We start from the raw sequence: 18,906 nt of genomic DNA on the forward strand, positions 1-18,906 counted from the left end.
TTATTCCTAGGAGAGAGAGAGAGAGACAGCATGAGCAGGGGAGGGTCAGAGAGAGAGGGAGATACAGAATCTGAAGCAGGCTCCAGGCTCTGAGCTGGCAGTCAGCACAGAGCCTGACACGAGGCTCAAACCCACGAACCGCAAGATCATGACCTAAGCGAAAGTCGGACGCTTAACTGACTAAGCCACCCAGGCGCCGCAACAAGCAGATGTTCTAAGTGGCTTCCTTTGTGACTTTATCCCCAAGAGGGAGCCATCTGGTAACTTGCTTTTTATCACCTTTCTAATAGCTGCTCTACCTCCTCAAGGGCTGATGGAAAATCATCTGCTTAACTGTTACAGAAAGCCTGCTGACCTAGGAACCAGGCCCTCTCTTATTCTTTCATCTTCGACTCTACGTTTAAGGCCTGGAACTCCTCCATTTTTTGGCTGCTTCTTTACAAAGCTACAGTTCATCTCGCAAAGTTTCTACCAGCAACATGGAGCCTGTGTGATCCTTGTGATGCCAGAGTCTCACTGCTTAAAACTGGGCTGAGACCCTTGCCCAACTGCTGCCCTGAAACACCTCCAGTGGCTCCACTATTGCATCAGGCCTTTCAGTTCTTCCCGAATTTCAGTGGACTTCTGGTGCAAGTGCTTGGTGATGGCATCTAAGAGCTGGCTCTTATTTTTCTTTTTTAAATATATATTTTGTTTAATTTTTTTAATGTTTATTTATTTTTGAGAGAGAGCGAGAGAGCAGGGGAGAGGCACAGAGGGAGGGAGACAGATGATCCGAAGTGGGTTCTGCACTGACGGCAGAGAGCCTGATGCAGGGCTCGAACTCATGAACGAGACCATGACCCCAGCCGAAGTTGGACGCTTAACCAACTGAGCCACCCAGGTTCTGCGGGAGCTCGTTCTCACCCTCTCATTCTGCTTACTCAGTGGTTTGCAGCTCTTCTGGATGTTTCTTCTGATGGGAGCATCTGCAGCTTCTACCTGCCCATTCTCTTGTCTCAGGGTGATGATTTCTCTACCAACATACTTGGAACCTCCTTAACGAAGAAGTCTGGAAACATAGACTTTTTTGGACTTACCAGGTAATAGGTCCTAGAAGTGGTTCGAGTTTAGGAGGGGGGTCACTGCTGAGCTGCAGAGTATACATTAGCTTAGCCGTGGAGGGCGTTCTAAGGAGGCCATAATGGGGATGCCCCAAGTGCTTGCTGCTCCTGCCTGCCGCTCTGTTTGCTTGGTCCAAAGGATACTACGGGTACCATAATTTCCATAGCCATTTCCCTATTGATGGATAGGGAACCCAACCAGGTAGGTCTTTTTTTTTTTTTTTAATGTTTATTTATTTTTGAGAGAGAGAGAGAGACAGACAGAGCAGGAGCTGGGGAGGGGCAGAGAGAGGGAGACAAAGAATCCAAAGCAGGCTCCAGGGTCTGAGCTGTCAGCACAGAGCCTGACACGGGGCTCGAACTCACAAACCATCAGATCATGACCTGAGTTGAAATTGGATGCTTAATCGACTGAGCCACCCAGGTGCCCCCCTTTTTTTAACCAATAACAAATACAGTCAGTTCCATGAGGGCAGAGACCTTATCTATTTTAATCATGGCTCTAACCCAGTGACATAGTTGGCATTCAGTAAATACCAGTTGGCTGAATCAAAGAATGCTGCAGAAAACGCACTTGTGTATGCTTTGCCCACTAACATTTCTGAAGGAAACATTCCTAGAAATAGAACAGATATTGTAATTTTTTTTATTTTTAAAATATTTTTATTTATTTTTGAAAGAGAGAGAGAGAGAGAGCGCGCGCATGCACACAAGCAGGGGAGGGACAGAGATAGAGGGAGACACAGAATCTGAAGCAGGCTCCAGGCTCTGAGCTGTCAGCACAGAGCACGACGCGGGGCTCGAACCCACGAACCTCGAGATCATGACCTGAGCCAGAGTGGGTCACTTAACTGTCTGAGCCACCCAGGTGCCCCTATTGTATTTCTATTTAAAGGATATGTGCATATATTTTTTAAAGATTTTCAAAAATTTTTTCAAGTTTATTTATTTATTTTGAGAGAGAGAGAGCGAGAGAGAGAGCAGGGGAAGGCAGAGAGAGAGAGAGGGAGAGAGAGAGAATCCCAAGCAGGCTCTGCACTGTCAGTACAGAGCCTAATGCGAGGCTCAAACTCAGGAACCATGAGATCATGACCTGAGCTGAAATGGAGTCGGCCGCTTTACTGAATGAGCCACCCAGGCTCCCCAATGTGTGCATCTTTTTACAAGGGTCACAGGAAATGTTTTCCAGTTTTGTTGAGTATAATTGACATACACCACACAACACATATTTAACATATACACTTCAGGGGTGACTGGCTGATTCAGTTGGTGGAGAATGTGACTTGATCTGGGGGTTGTGAGTTCAAGCACCATGCTGGATAGTTACTTAAAAAATAAAACCTTTTTTTTTTTTAAATGAAGTGTATACATTTATTTATTTATTTATTTACTTACTTATTTTTGAGAGACAGAGCATGAGCAGGGGAAAGGCAGAGAAAGGAGACACAGAATCTGAAGCAGGCTCCAGGCTCTGAGCTGTCAGCACAGAGCCCAACGTGGGGCTTGAACCCACGAACCTTGAGATCATGACCTGAGCCGAAGTGGGCTGCTTAACCGACTGAGCCACCCAGGTGCCCCTTAAATGAAGTGTATACTTTAATACGTTTTGGTATATGTATGTACTTGTGAAACCATCACCACAATGAGGATAATGGAATGTATCCCTGACCTCCCCAAAGTGTTCCCATGCCCCTTCTTCCCAGACCTCTTTACTCCCTCACCCTATTCCTTGGCAACCACCAATCTGCTATAGATTAATTAGCATTTTCAAGAATTTTATAGAAATAGGGGTGCCTGGGTGGCTCTGTCGGTTGGGAGGTAGACTCTTGATTTTGGCTCAGGTCATGATTTCACAGTTTGTAAGACAGAGCCCCCCATGGGCCTCTGTGCTGACAGAGCAGAGCCTGCTTGTGATTCTCTCTCTTCCTCTCTCTCTGCCCCCTCCCACTCGCACTCTTTGTCTCAAAATAAATATATAAACATTAAAGAAAAGAATTTTATATAAATAGATGTGAATGTTTTTAATTTTAATGATTATCGTTAAATTATCCTCCAATATGGTTGTGTGTGTATATACCAAGAGTGCCTATTTCTCACAACGGCATCAATCCTTTATTTTTATTTATTTATTTATTTATTTATTTATTTATTTATTTATTTATTTAGAGAGGGAGACGCACACAAGCAGGGGAGGAACTGGGGGAAAACGGGGAAGCAGAATCCTAAGCAGGCTGCCAGAGCAGAGCAAGATCAAGACCTGAGCTGAGACCAAGCGTTGGATGCTTAACTAACCGAGCCACACCCAGGCGCCCTCCATCAATCTTTTAAATTTAATTATTTAATTTATTTCCCATTCTGACAGGAAAAACCCACATTATTTTAATTTAATTAATTAATTAAAAAAAATTTTTTTTGAGAGAGAGTGGAGCTCAATGCAGGGCTCTGTCTCATGGCCATAAGATCATGACCTAAGCCGAAATCAAGAGTCAGACACTTGACTGATTGAGCCGTCCAGGTGCCCCTGTTGTTTTTTTAAATATTTATTATTTATTTTTGAGAGAGAGAGAGAGGAACAGAGCACAAGTAGGGGAGGGTTAGGGAGAGAGGGAGACACAGAATACAAAGCAGGGTTAAGGCTCAGAGCTGTCAGCACAGAGCCTGACGTGGGGTTCAAATTCATGAACCATGAGATCATGACCTGAACTGAAGTCAGATGCTTAATTGACTGAGCCACTCAGGCGCCCCCAGGTTCTCCTGTTTTAATTTTAATATCTTTAATAATTTGTTAAGGTTGAACATTTTTTGTTCATTGGCCATTCGCATTCTTTCTATGAATTGCATGTTTATTTCTTTTGTCCATTTGTCCAATTGGTTGTTGTTATTCTCCTGGCCATATAAAATGCACAAATTCTGAGTGCATGGTGTGAAAAACTTCACATATCTGTATATCCATGAGACCACTATTCAGACTAAAATATAGCACATTCTAGGCATGCCTTGGTGGCTCAGTTGGTTAAGCATCCAACTTTGGCTTAGGTCATGATCTCACAGTTGGTGAGTTCAAGCCCCACATTGGGCTCTGTGCTGACAGCTTAGAGCCTGGAGCCTGCTTTGGATTCTGTGTCTCCCTCGCTCTCTGCTCCTCCGCAGCTTGTCTCTCTCTCTCTCTCTCAGAAATAAATAAACATTAAAAAAATTTAAGATGTAACACATTCCAATATGCCAGAAAGTTCCCTTACATTCCTTTCAGTCCATAGGCAATTCCCTCTTCCCCCGAAAGCTTACCTCTATTCTGACATTTCTTATTATTTTTGCCTGTTCTCGAACTTAAATTAAAGAGAGTTGTACAATACATGTGTGTGTTTTTTTTTCTGACTTGTTTTGTTCAATAGTATGCCTGTGCGATTCATCCATGTTGTTACGTGTATTAGCAGTTTGTTCCTTGTCATTGCTATATAAATAGTCCATTATAAGTATATTCCACAATTTATTTATCTATCATTTTCAGTTTGGGTTATTAACTTTTGGGGGTTTATTATTAATAATAGTGCTATAAACCATTATTTTGGTTTTTAAAAAAACATTCATTTCTGTTGGGAATAGAATTACTGAATCATAGGGTATAAGTCCATTTAGCTGTTTGGGTTTAAGAGTCAAACGGTCTTCCAAAGTGATTGTATTAGTTTTCATTCCTGCAAACAACATATGAGAGTTCAAAAAAAGAAAGCTTCTGGTAACCTGGCTGGCTTAGTTAGTGGACCCTGTGACTCTTAATCTCAGGGTCCTGAGTTCAAGTTCCACTTTGGGCATGGAGCCTGCTTTAAGAAGGAAGGGAAGGAAGGAAGGAAGGAAGGAAGGAAGGAAGGAAGGAAGGAAGGAAGGAAGGAAGGAAGGAAGGAAGAAAGGGGCACCTGAGTGGCTCAGTCAGTTAAGCGTCAACTTCAGCTCAGGTCATGATCTTGAGGTTTGTGGGTTCAAGCCCCATGGGTTCTGTGCTGACAGCTCAGAGCCAGGAAGCCTGCTTTAGATTGATTCTGTGTCGCCCTCTCTCTGCCCCTGCCCCACTTGTGCTCTGTCTCCCTCAAAACTAAACATTAAAAATTATTTTAAAAAATATTTTATGTTTTATTTATATACTTTTTAAAGTTTATTTACTTAGAGAGAGAGAGAGACAGAGGGAGAGAGAGGGAGAGAGAGAATGAGTGGGGGAGGGGTAGAGAGAGAGAAAGGATCCCAAGCATGCTGTCAGCACAGAGCCCAACACTTGGCTAGAACTCACAAATCGTGAGATTAGTACCAAAGCTGAAATCTAGAGTCAGTGGCTGAACCAACTGAGTCTTTCTTTCTTTCTCTCTTTCTTTCGTCCTTCCTTCCTTCCTTTTCAAATTTTTTTCAAATTTTGTTAACATACAGTGCAGTATTGGTTTCAGGAGTAGGAATTCAGTGATTCATCACTTACATACAACACCCAGTGCTCATCACAACAAGTACCCTCTCCTTAGTACCCATCACCCATCTAGCCCATTTCCCACCCACCTGCCTCCTCTGTCAGCCCATAGTGTGTGGGAGAGAGAGAATCTAAAGGAAGTTCCATGCCCATCTTGGAGTCCCTGGAGCTTGATCTCATGACCGTGAGATCATGACCTGAGCCGAAATTAAGAGTCAGATGCTCCACCAATTGAGCCACCCAGGTGTCTGTATTTTTTATTCATTCATTCATTACTATTTTTTTAATTTTTATTTAAAAATTTTTTTCTCTTTTAAAAAAAATTTTTTTAAACATTTATTTTTGAAAGACAGAGACAGATTATGAGCAGGGGAGGGGCAGAGAGAGAGGGACACACAGAATTAGAAGCAGGCTCCAGGCTCTGAGCTGTCAGCACAGAGCCCCGACGCAGGGCTCGAACCCACGAACTGTGAGATCATGACCTGAGCCAAAGTCGGGCGCTCAATCGACTGAGCCACCCAGGTGCCCCCCCCCAAATTTTTTTTACATTTATTTATTTTTGAGAGAGAGACAGAGCACAAGTGGGGGAGGGGCAGAGAGAGAAGGAGACACAGAATCCAAAGTAGGCTCCAGTCTCTGAGCAGTCAGCACAGAGCCTGATGCGCGGCTCGAACTCACAAACTCTGAGATCATGACCTAAGCCAAAGTTGGACACTTATCTAACTGAGCCACCCAGGCGCCCCTGATTCATTTATTTTTAAACAAATGTTAATCAATTTGAAAGTCAAAAAATGAAATAGGAGTGCCTGATTGGCTCAGTCGGTGGAGCCCGTGAGTCTTGATCTTAGGGTTTGAGCCCCTCAATGGATGTAGAAATTGCTTAAAAATAAAATCTTTAAAATAGAACTATCCTACAACCCAGCAATTGCCCTACTAGGTATTTATCCAAAGGATACAAAAATGCTGATATGAAGGGGCACATGCACCCCAATGTTTATACAGCGATATCAACAGTAGCTAAATTATGGAAAGAGCCCAAACATCCATTGACTGATGAATGGATAAAGAAGATGATGGTACACACACACACACACACACACACACACACACACAGAGGAATATTAGTGATGAAAAAGAATGAAGCCTTGCCATTTGCAACAACATGGATTGAACTAGAGGATATTTATTATGCTAAGTGAAATAAGTCAGTCATAGACAAATATACAATTTCACTCATATATGGAATTTAAGAAACACAAGAGATGAGCATAGAGGAAAGGAAGGAAAAATTAGATAAAAAACAGAGAGGGAGGCAAACCATAAGAGACTCTTAAATACAGATAACAGACTGGGAGTTGCTGAAGGGGTGTTGGATGGGGGGATGGGTCAATGGGTGATGGGCATTAAGGAGAGTATTTGTTGGGATGAGCACTGGGTGTTATATGGAAGTGATGAATCACTGGGTTCTACTCCTGAAACCAATACTACACTGTATGTTAATGAACTTGAATTTAAATTTTAAAAAAAATAAAGAAAAGAGGATATGGGAGAGATATATGCACTTTCATGTTTATTGCAGCATTATTCACAGTAGCCAAGATATGGAAATAACTTAAGTGCCCATCAATGGATGAATGGATAAGGATGTGGCATAAGGAGCACCCCTCTATTTGCTAGATGGAATGATGCTGGATTTGTGAATCATTTAATAAAACGAAGATCTTAAAAACAATAGATCTTAAAAAAATAAAATAAACTCTTTAAATAAAAAAGGAAGGTTTTCATACTTGTTTGCATCTCAAGCTTTTTGTATTTGGACAGTCTTGTATTTTGTCTGTGCTGTGAAGCCCTTTGAAGTTATAAGAGACTACGTGTGGTTGTTTTTAAGTTTATTCATTTAAGTAATCTCTACCTCCAATGTGGGACTAGAACTCATACCCTGAGATCAATAGTCCCATGCTCTTCCAATTGAACCAGCCAGGCACCCCCTATTTTTTTTTCATGTAATTGTCACGCGCCCCCCCCCCCCCCCACGTTAGGCTGATAGGATGTGGCCTTCCTTGGTAACTAGATGCAAGAGTTATGCTAGTACCTTGCAATGAGTGGTACTTCCTCTGTGCCAATGGGAGTAAGTCAAGATAAAATAGGGAAAAGTTTCTGGTTGCCTTTCACAAAATACTTATTGAAACAAACAAACAAAACCCTAGAGAGATAAGAGAATAAGAAAATGAGTGTGATCCCTACTTTGATTTAACTTATGGGCAGGTTCTAGGAAGCTTCTGAAGGCTAAACAATTTTTTTTCATATCCAGTAACTAGATACACTTATTCATGAATTCAACAGTATTTATTGATGGGGAAGGGAAATTGGATGTAGACAGTCAAAAGGTACAAACTTTTAGTTAGAAGGTAAATAAGTACTACTGATGTAATGTACAATAGAATGACCATAGTTAACACTGTGATATGGTATATGGGAAAGTTAAAAGAGTTGATCCTAGGAATTCTCATCGCAAGGAAGAAAACTTTTTAAAAAAATCTATTGGAGTTGATGGGTATTAACTAAACTTATTATGGTAACAATTTCACAATGTATGTATGTCAAATTAAGAACCAATATTTATTGAGCACCATTATTCCAGGCCCTGAGGATACAAAACAGACAGAATCCCTATCCCTGTAGAATCTACCTTCTGGGGGCACCTGGGTGGCTTAGTCGGTTAAGCGTCCAACTTTCGCTTAGGTCATGATCTCGCGGTTCATGGGTTCGAGCCCCGCTTCGGGCTCTGTGCTGACTGCCAGCTCAGAACCTGGAGCCTGTTTCAGAGTCTGTGACTCCCTCTCTCTCTGACCCTCCCCTGCTCACGCTGTCCCTTTCTCTCTCTCTCTCTCTCCTAGAAATAAATAAAAAACATTAAAAAAAAAAGAATCTACCTTCTGGTTGGGGAAGATTACAAATAAAATAAGTAAAATATGAAGTATAAAATATGTCAGGTGGTGATTAGTGCTTTGGATAAAGAGAAAGCAGTAAAATGAGATTGGAAGAATGGGTGTATGTGTGTGTAATTTTATTTTATTTTTACTGTCTTCTGTTTGTGTTTGTGTGTACGTGTGTAATTTTTTTTTTCTTTTAAGTCAGCCTCATGTCCAGTGTGGAGCCCAACACTGGGCTTGAACTCATGACCCTGAGATCAAGACCTGAGCTGACAGTCAGTCAATGGACCGACTTTGGCTCAGGTTATGATCTCACAGTGCAGAACCTGTTTGAGAGTCTCTGTCTCTCTCTGTCTCCCTTTCTCTGCCCTCCCTGACTCAGGCTTTCTCTCTCTCTCTCAAAATTAAAAAAAAAAAAAAGATGAGCTGAGATCAAAGGTTGAATGCTTAATCAAAGGAACCACCCAGGTGCCCTGTATGTGTGTAATTTTTTAAAAATTTAATTTATTTTTCGGGGCGCCTGGGTGGCTCCGTCGGTTAAGCAACCGACTTCAGCTCAGGTCGTGATCTCACGGTTCGTGGGTTTGAGCCCCGCGTTGGGCTCTGTGCTGACAGCTCAGAGCCTGGAGCCTGTTTCAGGTTCTGTGTCTCCCTCTCTCTCTGACCCTCCCCTGCTCACGCTGTCTCTATCTCTCTCTCAAAAATAAATAAAAATTTATTTTTTTATTTTTAATTTTTTAAAATGTTTTATTTATTTCTGAGAGAGAGAGAGACAGACAGACAGACAGCATGAGCAGGGGAGGGCCAGAGAGAGAGGGAGACACAGAATCTGCAACAGGCTCCAGGCTCTGAGCTATCAGCACAAAGCCCGACGCGGGGCTCGAACCCACGAACCGCGAGATCACGACCTGAGCCGAAGTCGGATGCTCAACAGACTGAGCCACCCAGGCGCCCCTAATTTATATTTTTTAAGTTTATTTATTTATTATTTTGGGGAGAAAGAGAAAGAGAGAGAGAGAGAGAGAACACAAGCAGAGGAGGGACAGAGAGAGGGAGAGAGAGAATCTTCAGCAGCCTCCGGGCTCAGCACTCCCCGGCTCCATCTCACGACCATGAAATGATGACCTGAGCCAAAATCAAGCATGGGACGCCTAACTGATCTAGCCCCCCATGTGGCCCAAGGGCCATCAGTCTCTTAATAAGGACCCTTATGAGCTTCATGGCACTGCAGGGATTTTTGCAAAGTTGTGCGGTCACACAGCGGTTCATCCCTAACTCTGAAAGCTCGCAACACACTCAAATTCCGCACCTCAGCAAAGAAGGAAGAAGGCCTGGATCCTGTCGCTTGTCTGTTGGAACAGAAGCAGGTGTGTCGTGTGCCCAACGCTGGCCAAGCACCCTTCCATTCACTCATTCATTCATTCATCACATGTTTTATTAAGGGCATATTCAGTGGCAAGCTGAGGTCCTCGCCCACCAGGTCGACCAGAACTCCTGGGGGTCTGGCGCGCGGAGCCGAGAGCTTCAGATTCTTAGGCCGGGTCTCCCCACCCTTCCCTTCAGCAGAGCTCTGAGACAAAGAGATGCGCCCCGGCACTTCCCCGGGCTGAGGGTTCCGCCCGCAGCCCCGGGGGGCTTCGGCGCGGCTGCTTCTCCACTCCCCAGCCCGAGGGGGCGCTGCAGCGCCACGCGCTCGGCTCGCCCTTGCGCCGCGCTCCGCTCGGCTCCGCTCTGCGGGCGGCATCGCGGTGGTACGTTCCCTGTCACTGCCCTCCCCCTCCTCCTCTGCCTTCCCCGCCGGTGGTAGGTGCCGGAAGTGCCGCCATTTTGGGGTGTTCTGCTCTGGCGGCAGCGGCGGCGGCGGCGGGACGCGGAGGCTCCCCTGGGACTCGGCCTCAGCAGCGAGGCGGCGGCGGCTGCGGAGGCGCAGGCAGCAGCTGAGGCAGCGGCGGGCTCAGGTGCAGCCGCTGGTGAGTGCGGCGGCCACGGGTTAACGGGCCGCGGGTGGGAGGGAGGGAAAGGAGGCAGGAGGGAGGCGCCGCGGGGCGGGTCCGGTCCTGGCGGCCGCGGGTCACAGGGCCCTTCGGGCGCGGCCGCTCCTGGTTCCCCGCGCCCCGGGGCAGGTCGGCGATCTCTTCCCGCGTGTCGGGATCCTCCGCTCCCCGGGTCCGGCCGCGCTTGTCCGGCGCGTGCCCCCGCGCCCAGGGAGACCCGCCCTCTCCGTGGCCTTGTCCCCTCTCCCCCACGCCCTTTGCCTTCACCCTGCGGGCCCCGAGGGCTTCGTTCCCCGCCCAGGGATAGCTCCGTCCTTTTTTCCGCCCGCCGTGCCAGACCCAGGCTGTCTGCCCGGGACACCCCTTCCTTGCCCCTGTCGCCCCACGTGTTCTTGGTGCCCACCCCTGGGGAGGGCCAGGACCCCTGCTTTTGGGGGAGGCAGGCTGTCCTCCTTGAAAGCGTCGAGAGCCCCCGGTTCCCCGCCCCAGATCCGCTAGGGCCCTGGCTCGCCCTCCCCCCCACATCAGGTGCTCACCCAGTCGTGGCCTAGTAGCTGGGCTGGAATCTCGCACCCGGGGGCGCGGAGAGCACACCGAAGAGCCTTTTTTCTCTGGGGAGCTGGCTTTGGATTTAGAGCCGGTGGTGTCTTGGTCGCGGTCTTCGTGGCAGGCTGTTGTTTAAAAATTTAAGACTATTGCACAGGTTCTAAGGAGCTGCTTGTTGGCTCAGGCTCATCCTTCTAGGTGAGGGGAAGGTTGGTGAGATTTTGGTTGGAGCCAGTTTCAGCAAAATGGACTCTTCCCCCCCCCCCCCCCCCCCCCCCCCCCCGTCTCCAGCAGAGTTTTAATGCTGTACTTTTATTACCCTCGAGTAAAAAAGGCTGTGTAACAATTCTGAATAGCGGCAGTGTTTTATAATGTCTGCAGTGTAAGAGGTTACACATACTCAGCGAATCCTTTACAGGAACTTCATCTTTTTTAAAGGTCTTTCGCTGTCTTTGATTCTCTGTAGATTGGAGAGACTTTAACTGCATTCTTTCACATTTTCCACAAGTGTTGGGTCGGCTCTGTTCCTCAAGTGCGGCATCTCTTAGAGTGTCCTGCAAGTTCAGCTTCTCCTTAACGTGCTTGGTGAGGAAGAAGGCGTTTCCACTTAGAAGCACCCAGGGCTCTTTCTCCTTTAACATTAATGAGTCTACTCGGAAAATCATGAAGTTACCATAGCATGCATAAACTATTGCCAGAGCGCCCCCCCGCCCCCCCATGCCAGTTCTTATATTCTTCTAGCTTTACTTACAGTAAGTGGTTTCTGGTCATGAAATAGCCAAGATTGAAGCATTGCTTTGCTTTCAAAGCTGGAGCTTTCAGCTGTTGCTTTAACCAGGAAGTTTGTGGTTCCCCCACTGGTTTATTTCCTCTTGACTGTCCACCACCTGTTTCCATTAAGAATGGCTCCTGGCCCAGAGCATAGGTCTCAGCTTTTCTCCAATCATTCATTCTTGCCCATGGGGTTTTCTGGTTCTAAGATGGTATCTAGACTTAAAATCTCTTAACACATGGGGCTGTTGGAGATAAAATATCTTTTCCGACTCTTTTGCTTTTCCGATGAGGAAACTGAGGCCCCCCCCAAAGGTTAAGTGACTTACTTGGCCAAAGTTACATAGCGAGTATTCTTAAACTAGTCTCATCATAGGTTAAAAACAACAACAACAATAATATCATGAGCAATAATGCAAATTGCCCTTTAAGATGTGCCAGAATGGGAAGGTCCCTGGGCTGGAAGTTAAAAGGCCCAGGAAACCTTGCTTTTCTTTAGTTGCTTAGCTGTATAGCCTTGACCAAGTCACTTATCTGTCTTGAGCCTCAGTTTTTTCTCATCTGCAAAATGGAGGAGATAGTGCCCCTCTCCTAGGGGGCTAATTGAGTTTCAGTGCAGTAACGTGTGAAAGTGCCTGTGGTGTAAGAGACAGTGAGACTTTGAGCCAGAATGGTTATTTTTCTAAAGATTTCCACATAATTTTTTTATTACAGAAGCTACAGATTCATTATAAAAAATACAGAAAAGCAAGAAATGAAGAAACTCACCCTTAGTCCCATCACTCGGAGGTGATTAGTCGTTGGTCTTTATTTTGTCTTTTTTATGTACTAGAGAAATGTTTATTATCTTACCGGAATAAGTTTATCCTACTCACAGTTTTGTGATGTGTTTTTAAGATTTAATAATATATGATAGTTATGGTTTAACAAACACATTTTAGGTGGTGCTGTGAATTTAATATCTCCAGCACACATGAGGCCAGTGGATACCCAGCACAAGCACAGAAAAGTTGCTCTTTTAAACATATACTGGGCTGAACAAAGAGATGGAAAGGAAGGGCAGAGACCTAACATCTGTTGTCTGGCTACTGTGTAAAAGAAATAGTATTTTGTTTTTTTTTTTAAGTTTGTTTGTTTTGAGAGAGAGGGAGGCGCGCATGCATGCACTGGGGAGGGACAGGGAGAGAGCCCCACACCAATCGTGAGATCATGACTTGAGCCTAAATCGAGTCGGATACTTAACCAAATTGAGCCACCCAGGCACCCCCCATTTTTTTGTTTTTAAGTTTATTTATTTATTTTGAGAGAGAGAGAGAAGCCTAAGCAAGTTCTGTCTGCACTATCAGCGCAAAGGCTTGCGCGGAGCTTGAACCCACAAACTGCGAGATCATGATCTGAGCCGAAGTCGGCGCTTAACCGACTGAGCCACCCAGGTACCCCCAGTTTTGTTTTTTTTTTTTTTTAAATGAAGATTTGTTCTCTGCTGCTAAATGTTGAGGTGAGTCCTGAATTTTGTCCTCCTTCCTGTGACTACCACTGCAGCTTCTTTAATTTAATTTCCTGTGAGGCTGAACCTAATAAGGAAAATGGGGGAGGTTAGAAGGAGATGGTGGCATGTGATGGGAGAGAAGAGCTGTCACTTGGAAGCCCCAGTGAACAAGATGGAGGAAGTAGGAGCATAGTCTCCTCTCAAGGCTCAGGATACTTCCAACAAATTGCTCTCTTTAAAAACCATGGAATGAGGGGCGCCTGGGTGGCTTAGTCGGTTAAGCATCTGACTTTAGCTTAGGTCATGATCTCGCGGTTAGTGGGTTCGAGCCCCGCGTCGGGCCCTGTGCTGACTGCCAGCTCAGAGCCTGGAGCCTGTTTCAGTCTGTGACTCCCTCTCTCTCTGACCCTCCCCTGCTCACGCTGTCTCTCTCTCTGTCTCCTAGAAATAAATAAAACATTAAAAAAAAAATTAAAAAAAAAAAAAACCATGGAATGATAGGATTTGAGTGAGCTATTTCCTCAGCTTTTTTTTTTTTTTTTCAACAGCTTTATTGAGATATAAGTCACATACCATACAATCAGTGGTTTTGGTCTATTACATTATTTTTTTAAATTGTGGTAAAATATATATAACAAAAATTTGCCATTTTAGCCATTTTTTATGTTAGCATTTTTTTAATGTAAAAAAACACATAAAATTTACTACTTTAACTATATTTGAATGTGTAGTTCTGTGGCATTCAGTCCATTCCCATTGATGGGAAACATATCTCCAGAACTTTTTCATCTCAGATATCTGAAACTTTATACTGATTAAAAAACAACTCCCCTTTTCTTCCTCCCCTCAACCAATCTATTTTCTGTTTCTAAGAATTTGACTGCTTTTGGATACCTCATATAAGTGAAGTGTATTTAGCTTTTTGTGACTGGCTTATTTCATTTACCATAATATTTTTAAGGTTCATCCATGTTGTAGCTTGTGACAGGATGTCCTTCCTTTTAAACGCTAAGTAATACTGGGACACCTGGTGGCTCGTTCGGTAGAGCATGACTCTTGATATCTTGGTCATGGGTTTGAGCACCATGTTGGGTGTAGAGATTATTTTTTAATTTATTTTTTATTTTATTTTATTATTTTTTTAAACCTTTACTTATTATTGAGAGACGGAGACAGAGCATGAGCATGGGAGGGGCAGAGAGAAAGGGAGACAGAGAATCTAAAGCAGGCTTCAGGCTCTGAGCTGTCAGCACAGAGCCTGGTGCGGGGCTCGAACTCACAGACTGCAAGATCACAACCTGAGCTGAAGTCAGACAGACGCTTAACCAACTGAGCCACCCAGGTGCCTGAGATTACTTTTTTAAAAAGGCTGATTGATACTCTATTTTATGTATATACCTCATTTTGTCTGTTCATCTGTTGATGGGCATGCATTGTTTCCACCTTTGGACCATTGTGACTAGTGTTGCTATGAACATGAGTGTTGTGCACATATCTCTTTCAGACCCTTCTTTAAACGATCATAATACCGAGATAATAGCCAGAATTGGGATTGTTGGATCATATTGTAGTTCTATTTTCAATTTATTGAGGAACTTTCATACTGTTTTCCATAGTGATTGTACTATTTTACAATCCCACCAGTAGTTCACTAGGGTTCTAGTATCTCCACATCTTACCAACATTTGTTATTGTGTGTGTGTGTACGTGTTTGTCTAGTAGCCATCCTAAGGGAGTGTAAGGTGATATATTTTTTAAATTGAAGTGTAGTTGATGTACAATATTATAGTTTCACAGGTACAATATGGTGATTGGACATTTATATATATTTCATTGTGGTTTGACTTGCATTTCTCTGAGTAATGATGTTAATTGAACATCTTTTCAAATGCTTGTTGACCATTTATATATCCTCTTTGCAGAAATGCCTGTCCAAGTCTTTTGCTCATGTTTTAAGTCATATGATTTTTTTCATTAGCTCTAGTTGTTTATATATTGTGAATATTGATCTTTATCAGGAAGATGATTTACAAATACTTATGCCCATGTGTTTTTACTGTTGATTTTGTCTTTTGTTTGTGTTTGCTTTTGTGGCTTATGCTTTTGATGTCTTAGCCAAGAAGTCACTGCCAAGTCTAATGCCATGAAGTTTTTCCTTAATTTTTTTTTCTAGGAGTTTAATAGTTTTAGGTTGTTACAGTTTTAGGTTTTAGATTTAGGTCGTTTTAACTTTTCTTTATGAGTACAATTTTGTGGCATTGAGTACATTCACAGTGTTATTCAATCATCACCAGTATTTTTGAAATGTTTTCTTTTTTTTTTTTTTAATATTTATTTTTGAGACAGAGAGAGACAGAGCATGAGCAGGGAAAGGGCAGAGAGAGGGAGACACAGAATTGGAAGCAGGCTCCAGGCTCTGAGCTGTCAGCACAGAGCCCGAAGCGGGGCTCAAACCCATGAACTGTGAGATCATGACCTGAGCCGAAGTCGGACACTCAACCGACTGAGCCATTCAGGCGCCCCTGAAGTGTTTTCTTTATCCCAAATAAAAATTCGTAACCATTAAGCAGTAACTCCCCATTTCCTTATCCTCCTAGCTGCTGATAACCTTCAGTCTGCCTTCTGTCTCTATGAATTTGCATGTTTTAGGTATTTCACATAACTGGAATCCTAGAATATCTGCCCTTTTGTGTCTGGATTATTTCACTTAGCATGATATTTTCAAGGTTCCTTCATGTTGTAGCATGTATCGGGATGTCATTCCTTTTTTGTGACTGAAATCTTTTGCTTTTTGGAGGTCAGGGAGTTTTTTTTTCATCTTGGTATTTCCCTCTTTGGGAGCTCCATAAAGGCTATTGAATTGATTAGAATTCATGCTCTTTGTGTGGGCTGCCAGTTAACAGGGGATGTCTACTGACATGCACAAATCTCTTGAAAATTCAAACATGAGTGTGTGTAAAAGTGCATAATGGTAACCCAAATCGTAGTAAATAGTATCATTTATAATTTCTTGTTTAATTAGAATTTTCAATCTTTGAATGTACAGTGTTTTCAGAATAATCTATTTTGTACAGAAAAAGTGTCACATGAAGGGAACAAGAATAAAGAACAGGCACAAATTTTTGCCTTTGCTTTGTAACTATGTAGTGGTTTTATTAGAGGTGTGGACTGATCTCCAGGTATTCCATATTGTATAGAGATAAGTTTTTTTTTTTTATAAACATGGCATTTAATGACGTGGTTAGAATATATACCTAATACTTTTAGGGAAAGAACAGTTTGAAGGTAATCATAGACCTCCTGGTTTGTTTCGGTATGAACAGAGCTATTCAGGGTGAATATCTCATGCATGAAAGGCTTGCTTTTCTTTCTTTTTTTTTAATTAAAAATTTATTTGAATTTATTTTTGAGAGAGGGAAAGGGAGGGACAGAGCAAAAGAAGTAGACCCAGAATCCGAAGCAGGCTCTCGGCTCTGAGCTGTCAGCACAGAGCCCGATGTTTTTGCTTGAACCCACAAACTGCAAGATCATGATCTGAGCTGAAGTTGGAACCCAGCTGACTGAGTCACCCAGGTGCCCCCCTTTTTTTTAATAATTTTTTTAATGTTTATTTATTTATTTTTTTAAACAACAGCAACCTTTATTTATTTATTTATTTTATTTATTTTAATGTTTTATTTATTTCTAGGAGAGAGGGAGAGACAGTGTGAGCAGGGGAGAGCCAGAGAGAGAGGGAGACACAGAATCTGAAGCAGGCTCTAGGCTCTGAGCTGGCAGTCAGCACAGAGCCCGACGCGGGGCTCGAACCCACAAACCGAGAGATCATGACCTAAGCGAAAGTCGGACGCTTAACCGACTAAGCCACCCAGGGGCCCCTTAATGTTTATTTTTGAGAGAGAGACACAGTGTGGAGGAGGAACAAGAGAGAGAGGAAGACACAGCATCTAAACCAGGCTCTGAGCTGTAAGCACAGAGCTTGATGTGGGACTTGAACTCACAAATTGAGATCATGACCTGAACTGAAGTCAGACACATAACCGACTGAGCCACCTAGATGCCCCTAGAACAGTTTTTTTAAGTTTATTTATTTTGAGGGGAGCAGGGAGAGAGAAAATGAATCTGAAGCACACTTCATACTGTCAGCACAAAGCCCGACACGGGGCTTGAACTCACAAACTGGGAGATCATGACCTCAGCTCAAACCAAGATTCGGATGCTCCACTGACAGCCACTTACGCACCCCAAGGCTTTCTTTTTAAGATCAACTTCTACTTGCTTTTTTTTGGAGGTTCATAACTGATTTTGATATGCTTGCCTACTTTTCTTCTCTTTGCTTTTTGGACCTAGCCTCCCACTCCATTTTCCTCCTCTCCAGTAATAATGGGAATTTAATATTAATCTTTGGAGTATAGGATGAACTGGAATTTTTTTTTCAGTTAACTATTGTCCTAAAGAGATATTATGGCCCTCATAGTACTTAACACATGGGACTGTATTTAGTGCCAGGCAAGACATTCATACTTTTTCTTTTTAAAAATTTTTTAAATGTTTTATTTATTTCTGAGGCGGGGAAGAGAGAGAGAGAGAGAGAATGAGAAGGGGAGGGTCAGAAGAGAGGGAGATACAGAGTCTGAAACAGGCTCCAGGCTCTGAACTGGCAGTCAGCACAGAGCCCGACGTGGGGCTTGAACCCACGAACCGTGAGATCATGACCCGAGCCGAAGTCAGAGGCTCAACCAACTGAGCCACCCAGGCGCCCCCATTCATACTTTTTCTTAAAACAACATGAAACCATTCGTTTGTTAAAACTATTTCTTGATTCTTGGTTATTTTTTAATTTAAAAAGCTTATATGAATGAAGGTTTAATAAATGAAAGTTTAATGGGGTGCCTGGGTGCTTAGTCAGATGAGTGTCTGTCTTCAGCTCGGGTCATGATCTCACGGTCCGTGAGTTTGAGTCCTGCGTTGGGCTCTGTGCTGACAGCTCTGAGCCTGGAACCTGGTTCACATTCTTTGTCTCCCTTTATCTCTGTCCCTCCCCCGCTGGTGCTCGCGCTCCCTCCCTATCAAAAATAAAAGCATCAAAAAAAGTGAAGTTTAAGTATTTCAGAAATATAACTTGAACCAGAAATTAAATTCTATGTAGTGTTTCTGAATGGGACTTCTGACAAAGCGCAGGGTTGGTTGCTGTTAATATACTCCTGTATTTGCCTGCAAGCTCCTTCATAGAGGAGCTGAAATGGTCAAAGAGCAAGTGAAATAGAAACAAGAAGGTTGTTAAAGCCTGGAGAATCTCTTCCCATAATTGAGAGTTGATTCTTTGATTTGCTAGTTTTTAAAATGAAAACTTGTGGCTTGAAAGAATGATGTGATTTGAATGAGATTTATAAGCATAGCGTGTGAGGGTTAGGTGTGGCTGCTCCAGTCAATAAGCTTAAAAATCAGTACCATCACTATGTCACCTTTAACGTTTCTCGTCCCGTTTTCATTCATTCATTCATTTATTTTTATTAAGAAAACAATTTTTAATGTATTATTTTAGTTTTGAGAGACCGAGTGCGAGTGGGGGAGGGCCAGAGGGCCAGAGAGAGGGAGACATAGGATCTGAAGCAGTCAGATTCAG

At 43.4% G+C, this 18,906-nt stretch overlaps 1 protein-coding gene across 3 annotated transcripts in view; it reads left to right on the forward strand.

Annotated features, from left to right (window-relative positions):
- Window positions 1-10,312: 10,312 nt before the first annotated feature.
- Window positions 10,313-18,906, forward strand: part of CELF1 (CUGBP Elav-like family member 1) — a 75,933-nt gene continuing 67,339 nt past the window's right edge. For 2 of the 3 annotated variants that reach the window (XM_039226699.1, XM_039226701.1), the window contains exon 1: window positions 10,313-10,453. The gene's annotated coding sequence lies outside the window, so the exon portion shown is untranslated. The remainder of the gene's footprint in view (window positions 10,454-18,906) is intronic. The other variant, XM_039226704.1, reaches the window with a different exon arrangement.

This window comes from Hyaena hyaena, unplaced genomic scaffold (assembly GCF_003009895.1).
Source record: "Hyaena hyaena isolate Hyena2069 unplaced genomic scaffold, ASM300989v1 scaffold_23, whole genome shotgun sequence".
NCBI lineage: Eukaryota > Metazoa > Chordata > Mammalia > Carnivora > Hyaenidae > Hyaena > Hyaena hyaena.